At 41.0% G+C, this 12503-nt stretch overlaps 1 long non-coding RNA gene across 3 annotated transcripts in view; it reads right to left on the bottom strand.

Annotated features, from left to right (window-relative positions):
- LOC111653569 (uncharacterized) overlaps positions 1-12503 on the bottom strand; it is a 49775-nt gene that overhangs the window by 35312 nt on the left and 1960 nt on the right. The window contains exons 5-7 of one of the 3 annotated variants that reach the window (XR_015437129.1): positions 11811-11988; positions 11118-11223; positions 1469-1573 (exon numbers count right to left, since the gene is read on the bottom strand). This is a non-coding gene — a long non-coding RNA (uncharacterized LOC111653569). Of the gene's footprint in view, positions 1-1468; positions 1574-10112; positions 10876-11117; positions 11224-11810; positions 11989-12503 lie in introns of those variants that run through there. The other 2 variants (XR_015437131.1, XR_015437130.1) reach the window with 2 other exon arrangements.

Raw genomic sequence — 12503 nt, 5'->3', positions numbered from 1 at the left:
GGAAGGCCTAGGTCCCACCCACTATAAATCAAAATGTGATTGGTAAATTTACCTGCCTCTTTCTAAACAAAGACCTGTGGCTATTGGGACTTCAAATTAACTGTTCTGATTTACTCTAACCTTACAAATCACTCATCATTTTCAGCAGCAGCAGGGAGCTGTTTTCAGCAAACAGCTCTACTGTGCACTACACTACCTGCTTAGGAGATAGATAATATGTCAATGTTGTATTTACAAATTGTTGTGCTGCCTGCAAATGGAGATCTGTTGATGAATGTTTCAATATACAAAGGCTTATAGACTAGAGATATGATTATAGGACAAAAGCCATCATTAGCTCTTAGCCAAAAATAAATCCTTGATCTTTTGTCTGTAGTTTGCTTGACTTCATTTGCCAAGTGCAGTAAAGTATGGCGATCAAAAGTTTGAGCTCTGACTTATCCCTTACCACACCGTGTTTATTTCATTTTGTGTCATTTGTGTTTATGTCATTCTGGTGAGTATTCCCTGGTAAAGATTGAAAATGTATTGTTGAATCTGTCATTTTTGTGCGGTTCAGCTGGCCTGGCAGCGATCTGTTGCTGCAGAAAGACACATACCTTATGGCTTCAATTTTAATTACAGCTCACAATATGAGAGAAGACTACAGCATCTGTTAATTTTACTTTTTTAAATTTATTTAATTAATAATTACATTTTTTTACTTTATGCTGATATTATCATAGACCGAGTCTGTGCACTAATTGATGGCTGCACCATAGCATTACACCCACATGGTTAGACCTCCCAAGCTACAGATACAGGAAATCCCCAAACATAAGATGTACTAATAATAAGGCACATTTAAATGTTTAGCTCAGAGGAAAAACATTTTTCAACATAACTCATACAGAGAATAGATTAACCTAGTTAGAGGAGTGCAGACAGTATATTGTCAGTTGATTTAATGAATCTGGGATTTATAGTCAATATTAGATTACTGTTCTAGACTGTTGTTCTTTGTCTCCACTCTTCCCCTAAACCTTCCCTTACAAGCCACCCTTTGTCTTCAGTGGCTCTCCAAAATAAAAGTCATGTTAAAAAAGCTCGACTGTGGAATTGTTCATATTACCAGAAACCAACAACCAGGTACACACAGGTGATATGACGACATGTGCGCTTGGTGAGCCGCATTCATTGGAACAGATACTATCCTGAAACACTGTATCGTGTTGTCCCCATGTGAATCGTGGGAAACCTGACTCTAGCTTTAATTGACAGAAAATGCTAATCTCATCATGTAGGTGACATCTGTGAGGTGCAGTGCAGCACCATCACAGAAACAAACGCTTACCAAATAAAATCCTAAAATGAAATTTGTATGACTTGCTGAATCTATACAATAAACTTTTTCATCAAACAGAGCAGAGTTTATCCCAGCGCTCAACCTTGATCCGGACCACATGCTTCTTTGCTATGTTTGACTTACCCAGTTGGATGTTTCCCAGGTCACCGTTCTGGCATGAGAGGCCTGCGAGACGGCGAGCAGACTGAGCTGAGGGCTCCCACTGCTGCTGATTGTGTCAGGACTCACCTTGAGACAGCAAGGACAAAAAAAAAAATGAGTCGAGGACAGAAAGCAGAGCAGTGAGTCAGAGAAAGAAATAGACCAAAAGAGCACGGTGGAGTGTCAAATAAGCATCACAACAGGACTGTGGCGCGGCATAACATTAGGCAGTGTAGGGATTTGACAGTATGACACAGTGTGTCCCTGCATGGGATTCACTCACATGAGCAGTGATTGGGGACAAGGAGAAGGGAGCGGGGCAGTTGGTTAAATAAGACCAGACAATACCAATACTTTCCCTTGAACAACATTTCTTGCCCTTCAATACTCAAATGGCTGAATCCAACAGTGCAACTGACTGACTGGACTTCAAGGACGCCGTTCGTCTAAGACCATGTCAGTATGAACTTTTTCATCATGGGTGATGATATGAGATACACATGGGAAATACAGTAAATAAAAAACCTGAATAACTGAACGGAGAGACACAACAAATGCAGATGCAGTTCCTCACAGGCGTCTCTAAATGGTCTGATGTGTAAGAAAACCATGTGAATCATTTGCTATGGCCTTAAGAGCCACCGGATCTCGATCCGGCTGAAGCGCTCTCCACCACCACTATCATCATCATCAAAACGCAGAATGAGGGTATTTCTTTTGGATGAATGGTGTTCTACAGACTTGTAGAATCTATGAGCAGGAGCATTGAAGGTAGTGGTTGTGGTGCATTAACATCTGTATGTGTCTTAAAATTGCCTATTAGTGAGTATTCACGACTTTCAAATAAATCATAGCCGAGGATGAGCAGAAATGTCCTCATCATGTGTGCATGCTGCAGAAGAAGCAAAACAGCCACAGTTTAAAACCTTAAGTGGAGGAGCCATTTAGAAAAATCTTACTCATACCCTTACGTTATGTGCATCTATTGAAACCTTCCTACATGATCTGTCAAAATTCTGCGTTCTTTCTTTGATAGTATTACATTTAACTGCTCTCCTCTCTCCCAGCCTCTCCTTATATCCTCTGACTCTCCTCTTTCTCCATCTCCAGCCCTGGCCTAGTGTAACAGTGCAGCTGAGGCTCATAATAAGCCGTGGTCACACCATACACACAGTCTGCTCTCCGTCTGGATTCAGATGCCACAGTGGAAGGCAGAGGACGAGAGGAAGGGAGGAAGGAAGGAGGAGGGTGAGTTAAGAGGGGCAGAGGAAATTTGGGTCACGCTTGAAGCCATAATGATGGTATAATGCACCAGCACAATCTCTGCTGCAGCACCGAATAAATCAAAAATGCAACACCCTTCACAGATAATAACTAATGGCTCCTCTCGACACCCCAAGCCAGTGCACAATATGAATCTGCACCCAACAAGTTAGACAAATGAATCCGACATCTGACATTGAATACCCTCAACCACACACATACACACGCCCTCACCTCTCAGATTGGAGCCATTGACATTTCACAGCTACCTCCGAGGCACCCAAACAAAGATTGATCAGAGCAAAAGGTATCAAGCAGGAGATTATGGGAGCAAGTTCCCTGAGTTTCCATTACCGGCCTCCTAATCCGTTTATAAGGATACGTTCTTAATGGGCACAAGAAGTGAGAGCTGTGTGTATTGTGTGTGCGAAGGAGAGGTCGTCCATCATGGCCGGACCTCTGAGGAGGCGAGAGGACAGCGGGGAAGGTTAATCTCAGCCTGGATCTGACTGAAGCTCACATCTATTCAGCGTCCAAATCTCCGGTGACAATGCCGAGCGATTTAGCTGCTTTCCTCTTCTGCTCGTCTACATCTGTGATACATATGCCAGATAAGAACAGGTCAGCCACCTGACACACTGCACAACAATATCTTTGCACAATATCATTCTATTCCCCAAAAACTGTGAAAAATCCTCCCATTCATTCCACCTTTGGATGCAACTGCATCTGCTGTAGGAATGATTTAAAGGTGAAATCTATTATATTTCATTTAAATCACATGAGGGTTTGCAGGTGTCTATTTTCTTATGTCAATCATTACTGAGACTCCATGGTTTTTTAAACAGGCAGAGCTGGCCTGGCTCGGTGTATTTGCTGGGTGTGCTACCATTTCCATCGCGCTGTCAGCGACCCACTGGCTAAGCGTACTTGCTGCGACTACTTAAAGGCCCCTGCGCTACCCACTGGCTGTTCATTTTCTGGATGCACCCTAATCCCCCAGGCCACCTCAACTACCTAGTGCCTCTGTGTATATACTGGGAAGTTCTCATTTCCTAAGTTCCCTAAACTACCCTATGACTCTGTGTATTGTCAGTGCACACGTCATGCTGGCAGCCCCCCCTAAACTACTCTGGGATTCTGTATTTGCTTAGAAGGTTCTGTAATGTTAAGACCACCTCAACTACCTACTTCCTGGTAGATCCACTTCTTTTTTTTAACAGGAATGCTCCGAGTTCCCATGTTCACTGAACTACCCACTGGCTCTATTTTCTGGAAATTCTTTAATTCCTAAGGCAACATCTCAACAAACCTGCTACCTATTTGCATTGGCAAGAAATGCTCAAATTTCTCAGGTGCTCTCACCTCCTGTACCTGGTGGTCCTGTTTGGAGTGCTAATACACACATATTCTACTTACACCCACAAGAAAACTCTGAGTTGTGGGTGAGGTGGGGAAACCGATGGCCTTGACTGGCACACACGCACAGATTTCATACTGAAGGAGAAATTTTGAACAGATTTTGAATTTTCCTTTGAAACATTTGGTATCTCCATGTCTCCTCCATGTGCCCTGTTGCATATTTAACCAGACAAGTTCCTGCTCTCTTTCTGATAGCTTGCGAAAAGGTCAACTCCCCATTCTGGCTTTGATAAGTGAGACTGGCTGTAAGAGTAAAAGAGTAAAAATGAAGAGTTATGAGAGAATAATCATCTATTTTTAATCCCCCTCCACCCCCAGTACACTTTTCCAGAGGTTTCTGGTGGAGGTCTACTCGGGCACAAACGCTTCACTATTCCAACAGAAAATCTGTAACTTCACACCTCCCAACTCTTCCATCACTGTCTGCCTCCACTGGTGCACAGGATACAGAGAAGTCATGATGTATTCATGAGCTCCACATGAATATGAAAATCTGAGGGGGGGGAAAAAAACATTCTTTGACAGATCTCACCGCAAAAATGCAATCTGCATGACACAATTTCAGAGCAGAGAGGTGTTGCAATATTTCTGAAAGCCTTCTATATGATATCAGAATGTGCACTCATTGCTTTGATTTGCCCAAAGACATAAGCTTTATGAAAATAAATGGCGTGTCTTTGAACCAGAATCACGGCAGAACCAAGTCTATTGAACGGCAGCCTATTTTAGTTACGTTTTCCTGAGGTGGAATAAACAAAAACACGCTATTCATTTGTGTGCTCCCTTGTGGTTTTTTCTGAACACCTACACTGGCACAGAGCTAGATACCAATGTGCTGCACACTGCTTTCATTAGGCAAGCATAAACTTCAGCCAAAGGCATTAGCTGTTACTAATTATTATAAACTGTTTCCAGTTTTAACCGTTTTCCACTTAACCTTATGATGACTCATATTACACTAAACAGCAGTCAGAGAAGCGTCTACTCTGCGACCTGTATGTGTGTGTCTCTGCCTGTTTTAAAGAAGAAGAACTCCCCACCTTCAGTGGGGAAAGTACAGGAATATTTCATTTGTGTCAGCCACACGTTACTGCGGCTGAAAAACAGCCTAACAGTTAAATCCCTCACTGTATTTTTATGTACGTGTTCCTTTTCATTCCCAAGCAAATACAAATAAAGCACACAGGGTTGAAACGGTGTGAAGAACATTCTGGCGTATTATCATTTCAATCTTTTATCTGTTTTTGGACATTTACGTGTGTATAGACAAATGTTTGGTGGGTATGCACTCCTGTAGGAGCCTCCCTCGGTATCTGCACAACCACAGAGGTATTATATAAGATACAAAGTGAAACTAGGAACAAGACACTTTCAGTGACAATGACAAGTTTGAAACTGCACCTTAATTTAAATCCACAGTATCACACAAAGATGCAGCGGCTTAAAGATCAGCAGCAAATTGAATTCTGAACATTTTCTCGAATTGGTTGGAAGTAAGAAGAGCTATTATTTTGGGGGGCTGTCTAGGGTTCCACATTCTGCACAGATGAAAGTTAGGTGACTGACACTTTGCAATTTTTAAATTTTCTCTGTTGCCAAACTTGGTTTCTTGACAGGAGCAGGTGGCAGTGATTGTTGCTTGACAAACGCTTCACACATTGACGTGTTTACAAGACAGGAGGTTATAATGTGTCCTCTGAGCGTCTTCAGGGCAGATTGGAGGCTGCAGTGAGTTGCTATCGGAAAGTGACAAGATGGGCCGAGGCTAACTAGTTAGCGTGCTAACTTCAGTCGAATAAAAGAAGTGATAGGGACAAGAGTTAACATCGGAGTTGCTTTCCACCACTGAAGACAGCTATTGGTGAGTAAAGGAATGAAGTTTGAAGAAGTCTCACAATGTTTCTTCTAGACTGGTAAATAAACAGCTGTTAAAACTGACGTTGGCTATGTAGCAATAGGAAAAACTTACAAATAGCTCCTTTAAAGTTTAAGCTGTATGATTGGTGCAAAGGACGAGCAACTGCGTTAGAAAATATTTAGTTCTTTGATAAAATTCCAGGGTAAGAGCCTGTGTACATGAAATAGTAGTGTAGAAAAATTTGTCAACCCCAAGAAACAGTACAGTTAGAAACACACCGTCACTCACTGCCACATACAACAGTTCAAAGCGTGCCGACCCTAAAATTTAGACTTTGTAGTTATCTGATAAAACAGAAGTCAGAAGTTCATTGTTAGATGAATTCAGAAAGTGCAGATCTGCAACACACCAACCAAATTTAGCTGCAGCTCTGATTCACATCTTCTCCCCAGCAAAACCAGCTCAAGCTCATATACTCATAGATGGATAGATAGATAGGTAGATAGATATATACTTTATTTATCCCCTAGGGGAAATTCATGGTTTAAAACTCATTATATTGTATTTTGAGTCATTGGCCATTTCAATGACAGAAAAAACAAAAAACATTAAAGGAATACATCAGATGTGTTGATATGAATATGATCTGAACGGGGCAAATAGACAAACCCTCCGCAGCTTGATATGGAAAAGGTTTTGGAAAAAAATTGAAATTTTTTAAAACAGGTTATCTAGCAGATGACCAATGTTAGAGGCGCATTTGCCTATAAAGTCAAAGCAAAGATGCGGGTTTATCTGAATTTGATCTGATTAAACCCACCACACAAATGTGTCAGTGATACCATCTAGTAAATCTGAAACGCAGCCATTAACATCACATGTTCATCATGGATTGATGAGGCCCTTTAAGGCAAAATCCTACAAAGGCACATTTTTCTGCATAGCTCTTAATTAACTGACACCGAGCTGCCTCTTACTATTAACATGTGTTGGCCAAACATGTGACCAGCATGTTCATTCATGTACGCAGCTCACTGGGGGCTGAGGGTTACGTCCCCGATGGGTCATTTTCAGGAGATGAACAAATCAACATGACCTGGTTAGCAGAGAAGCTGTTGTAGCTGTTGATATGAAATCTTCCTTTGATCGCCATCTGCACAGCAACCTGAACAAGTGTGTTCAGAGCACCGTGAAAGGTGCAGCTCCCTCTGGACCTGCACACTCGCAGGACGGCCTCCTCAGGCTGCACAAACATATTTATCCCTTTTAAGAGATGCCCCGACTCTGCTTCACTCTTCACAGGTGCTTGGACATATTTTTTCCCCCTGCAATACTAGGGAAACATCTGTGGACAGCTGGATGTTCCTCAACTCCCCCCGGAGATCAGTTAAAAGCAATACAAGAGCTGCCTGCGGTCACAAAGTCTAGTCAGTCAGTCCTCTATGATCGCTCTCTGCACTCCTGTCAATCACAGCCCTGAGTCACAGCTTTCTGCAGGGACAGAGAGGGAAATGAGACGAGAGACAGAGAAAAAAAAACCTCTTTAAAATCCCTTGTGGACATGTGAAAGCAACTCTGAATGTTTTTCTACCTGTAAAAGGACATATGCAGCACGATGAGCAACTCCGCCAACAGCCAGTATAAATTATACAAAGCCAAATTAAGGAAATCTCAAGAGTGAACACCTGCAAAGCCTTTCAGCTCGGTCTAAGGACAAAAACATTTGCACTGAATTCAGCTCATTTCAGTGGCAAAAATGTCATCGAAGGGAAGCTTTTGTGTCAACTTCAAATACTTAACTTTTACATTTGAAACTGCCGTTGACCAATAATGGAAAAAAAAAACAACATATTTTTGCAATGCTAAACCTGCAATAAAATACACCACAGTCCATAAGTTTGCCAAGCATCCATGATGTCCGTTCCGAACCAGAGCACATCTGAAAACAAGATGATGAAAACTGCAAATAATTAGTTTGTTGCTCCCAGAGAATCAAACACACTGCAAAGTGAACGAGAACATCTGTCTCAACTGCAGCAGAGAGAATGAAGAAGGTAGAAGGGCAGGAGGGAAGAGAGGAGGACTGCTATCCTCAGACAGCCAGAGGGAGAACAGGACTGAAAGATAGCATGTCAGTGAACAGACCATAAAGCACATCACAGCCCAAATTTCACTCCGTACAAGAGACTATAAAACAACATCTTTGAACGAAATGTTCCACCACGGCCATCATAACCACCTCCTCCTGTCAGTGCACACACAGTGAGCAGCCTGCTGCTCTCTGGTTGCTATAGCAGTGGTGTCAGGCTACAGACTAGTACAGTCGGGTTCAGTCTGACAGGAAAAGTGCCCAGACGGAGGGCTCTGTTCAGCTCTGTGACACAGCCTGACAGACAGCTCGGCTGATGTTGACGGCTTTGGGAGGGTTGAGGGGGGGAAAAAAAAAAGCAACAACTGGATTGACATTAGCCGGCACTCGAGATGACTCCCATGGTGCTCTGAGATGTCTTTAAGTTAATGACAGTGGTCTGCCATAAACAAGACTACGCAACCTTTGAGGCGCTGCTCTAAGAAGAAATCTGGTGTAGGTTCACAATTAAAGAGATGAATAATTGATTTGTCTCTTGTTCAACATCGAGTGAAGTCACCGAGCGCCCTTCACAGCGGACTTTGACTTGAATACAAAAATAATCTTTGTAGAATGTGGTGAAGTTATTAATCAGTGTTCCCAGCAGTTTAAAAAAGATTAAAGGCACTGTGAATAATTAAATCATTTACACTAATTTACTTTACGTTTCAATTTTTGACATCTGAATAGCACCTTTCATGCCAAACTTTGGGGCGAACATATGCAAACAGCTCAATAACAGGTAAGCTCTTACACAGCACTCAGACCTTTGAGGTCGAAGGTAACGTTGCTTCTGACTCCAGGCAAAACTGCCACAGTCATTAAAATCAGAGGTTCATCTATCATACACTCTCCATTCAGTGTCAGCCTGTATCAGAGTCAAGAAGTACAGTTAACTGAGGATCACTATATTTTTGACCTGTCATCACACAGGTTGTACAGTATTACACTGGCATCAAATAACCTAGCTTACTTACAGGTATGGAAAGTCTGACGGAACATGAACTTTTTTAAAATTTATATACAATAATTGAATTGAGTAAAATATTGTTTATATGTGATGACTTGTTATATAACGTTTTTATGTTGACATCTGAACTGATTCTAAGTGCTGTAACATAGCTGTAGTCCATTCTTAAACATTGTGTGTCAAACCTAACTGCATACACCTTTTTTCCATCCAGAATCCTAAATATCCTGAAAGGACTGTCAAGCAGAAACACTTTTCTTAGCAAACAGACTTTGGTAAAAGAACCTCTTAACTACTAAAGCGATGTGAATATTCAAAATGGGGATTTGCGAGTTTGGTGAAGGAATTACAGAATCAAAAGATTTGTGGGAACCTGCCTCCAAGACAAAGGTTTTAGTCACAGTTGTAGCTTTGGCCACTGAGTTTTCTCCCTGGAGGAACTGCAGACATTTTTGTGTGGAGCCTGTAACAGAAACAAACCATTGAAACGCGTTTCCTTATTTCACATGGGACTGAGGCAGCACTAGGACACATGCATTTTTTCCAGACAGGAGGAACACTGATGTTCAACTGCCACCTGGTGGTTAAAGACATGCTGTACAGCAGCGATTGGAGAGCTATGGAAGACACCAGGCTGTCACTTCTTTGTCTTAAACTGGTCTGACTTACCAATAGCATGCAGATTAAAATTAAAAATGTAGCTAAAATGAAAAAGCAATTCTGCAGCTGAAGTTGGATTTAAATGAAGTATAGTAACTATGATCCCTCCCCACCTAATCAAGTCAACGACTAGAACTCAATCCATGTGAAAGTTGGAAAACCCAGTGTAATGTACCAGTATTTGACAGCTCTGGCTAATGATGTTGTCTTGTTGCACTTTATATAAAGAAAAAAAAAAAAAAGTTCCAATTTTTCACCCAATTACTTCCAACAAAATAAAAGCCAAATTAAAATTTATTAAATGAAATGACCAAAGCACAAAAGGTTGTTTTAAAGGTTGATAGACTCTTTATGTTCCAGTCATGTTTGGTTTGTCCCCAGTCTGTTTAATAAAGTCAGAATTGGTGCCCCCACCCAAAAAAAAAAAAAAGAAAAAAAAAAAAAAAAATGCTTTTAAATTGTTGCCTTTATTATTACTGAGGTCAATGAAAAGCATATGGATTTTATGTCATGTTGCCCAGACCCAGCTTCAAAATGCACAGATTATAAAGTCTGAGGAGCTGCTGCTGGCTGACAAAACCTCTGAGAATATTGCAGATATTTATGATGAGCTGTGGCCTCTGATGATGCAAGAAAACCACAAAAACTGCAACACCTTCAGAGGAATCCACTGACACTGTGAACCCCTTCCAGTCACCACTGTAAAAAACTGCCAGACTCAAAAGTATTACTGAAAAGTTGGATGCCATGACAACAGTGTTAGAAATACACTACCGGTCAAAAGTTTAGGAACACCCCATTTCTCTAGTTTAAGATTTTAATTTAAGCAGTAAATTTTTGATTTGATTGAATTATGTAAATTAAATAAAACAGCTGGAAAAATGAAGGCGGTCTAAATTAGTTAAACTGGATTTCCTCCTGTGTTCCTCAACAGCAATAAGCTCACAATACAGCATATAGAACTGTGAGATGTCTTCCCATGGTACACAATGGTCAGTGTTGATACTGAAGATGCTGTGCAGCTGCTGTACAGCACTGCTGATGCTGTTGGCTTCTGACATCCTACTCTGGTCCAACACCTCGTCCATCTGCACAGCAAAAAACAGAAGACAGATGGGTCTGTCTTCAGAGTAACAGACAAGACTGAGTAGAAATGGAAAAGTTTGTCTTCAGTAATTTAAAGCAAAAATGTTTATAAAACAAAAAACAGCTCAATAGATATTTTTTCTATCATTTGTTTTAACTCCACTCTTTTACAGAGTCAGACTAAATTTTTCACCCAGAATAAAAAAAATGCATCAAATTGATTAAAAAGGAAATATGCCCTCACCTGTGTAAAAACCTGCCTGCTGACATTCAGGTCGCCAAACAGAATCTGGGCTGTGACCAGCATTAACACAGGCAGGATTTGGGTCACGATGATAAGCAGACAGAGCCTACAAAGAATCATCAATGTCATCAATGGGCCAGACAAAAATGTATGTCGTCTCTGATGGTAATTTTGACATTATAGGTAACCCTCATAGCATCATTGCTTGTAGTTTACCAAAACCACAATCTGATGTTAATATCACAGAATTTTTACACTGAAAAATAGAGGGGGGGGGGGGCGCACAACAAAAATTCTGTTAAGGAACTGTATATTCATTATTCAAGTTACAATACAATATCCTGTTTCCATTACTTAAAATTGCAATTGTGACTTCAGTTGAACTATCCAATATTGATTCTTATCAGAATGACTTTCAGTTTGTGCCTCTTCAGCAAATGAGGTGCTCCTGCCCTGCAGATGCTTCTGGTTTGACATCGAGTCACTGAACTACAACAGAAATCAGACCCATCTCAATATATAGCCAAAGGACACTTAAAAGCCATTTGTACTTCTTCTGAATCTATGAAAGTGCCAATTTAAAATCTTACATTTTTTAAAGTTGGGAGTTCAGTGCTAACAGCAAGCCCTCCTTACTAGTTAACATAAAAAGGTTTAGGACCTTATAAAAGGTCTTAGTGGAAATTCACATACAGGAACTATGTCGTTCCGCATCAGACAAGATCAGCTCAGGTTGTATTGCAGCAGCTCAGGGACCAACAACAGGAGACGTGTGCAGCAGGCAGAGGTCCAGGCTGAACTTGGGTTTGGAGTTGCGACAGAGCCAGTGGCTGCTGCTACGGGGCTGGTAGTTTTCTGGGTGCCAGAACACCTGCAGGGACAAAAGGAGGGAGACAGAAAGAGGACAAAAGAAATTTAAAAGACTATTATAAAGTTAAGTAATAAGGACAAAAGTTTGAAAAACACTATTGTGGGCAGTTTGTTTCCCTAAAGAAGCCAACTATCAAGTGGCCTAAGTTTTAACTGGATCATTGACCAACAGAGCAGCTGCTGGCTCATGGAAGCTGTTAAATGATAGAATAGAAATGTACCAAGTCATTAACACAGTAAGAAATGAATGTGCTAGACAGACAGTGAAAACAGCTTCTCACTGTATGTTACCATTGCCAAGAGGTCACTGAGCATCTGACATCAAGCAGACTGAAAACGTGATTGGTGTGAATAAAAGCCATCATTCATTTTCACCAATAACCAACAATCTGTTTTATGCACTGAAAAATTCACATGGATGTTACACCATGTAAAATATGATGGGTTAAGCCTTGTTTTTACATTTCTCATCTTTATTTTGTGCATTTTTGCTGTGACCTTTTACAAAGATGAGAC

Source organism: Seriola lalandi, unplaced genomic scaffold (assembly GCF_002814215.2).
Source record: "Seriola lalandi dorsalis isolate HSWRI2012SDOR001 ecotype SW California unplaced genomic scaffold, Sedor1 jcf7180002054228, whole genome shotgun sequence".
Lineage (NCBI taxonomy): Eukaryota > Metazoa > Chordata > Actinopteri > Carangiformes > Carangidae > Seriola > Seriola lalandi.
The sequence above is the reverse complement of the archived record's forward strand: the minus strand, read 5'-3'. Positions and strand labels throughout refer to the sequence as shown.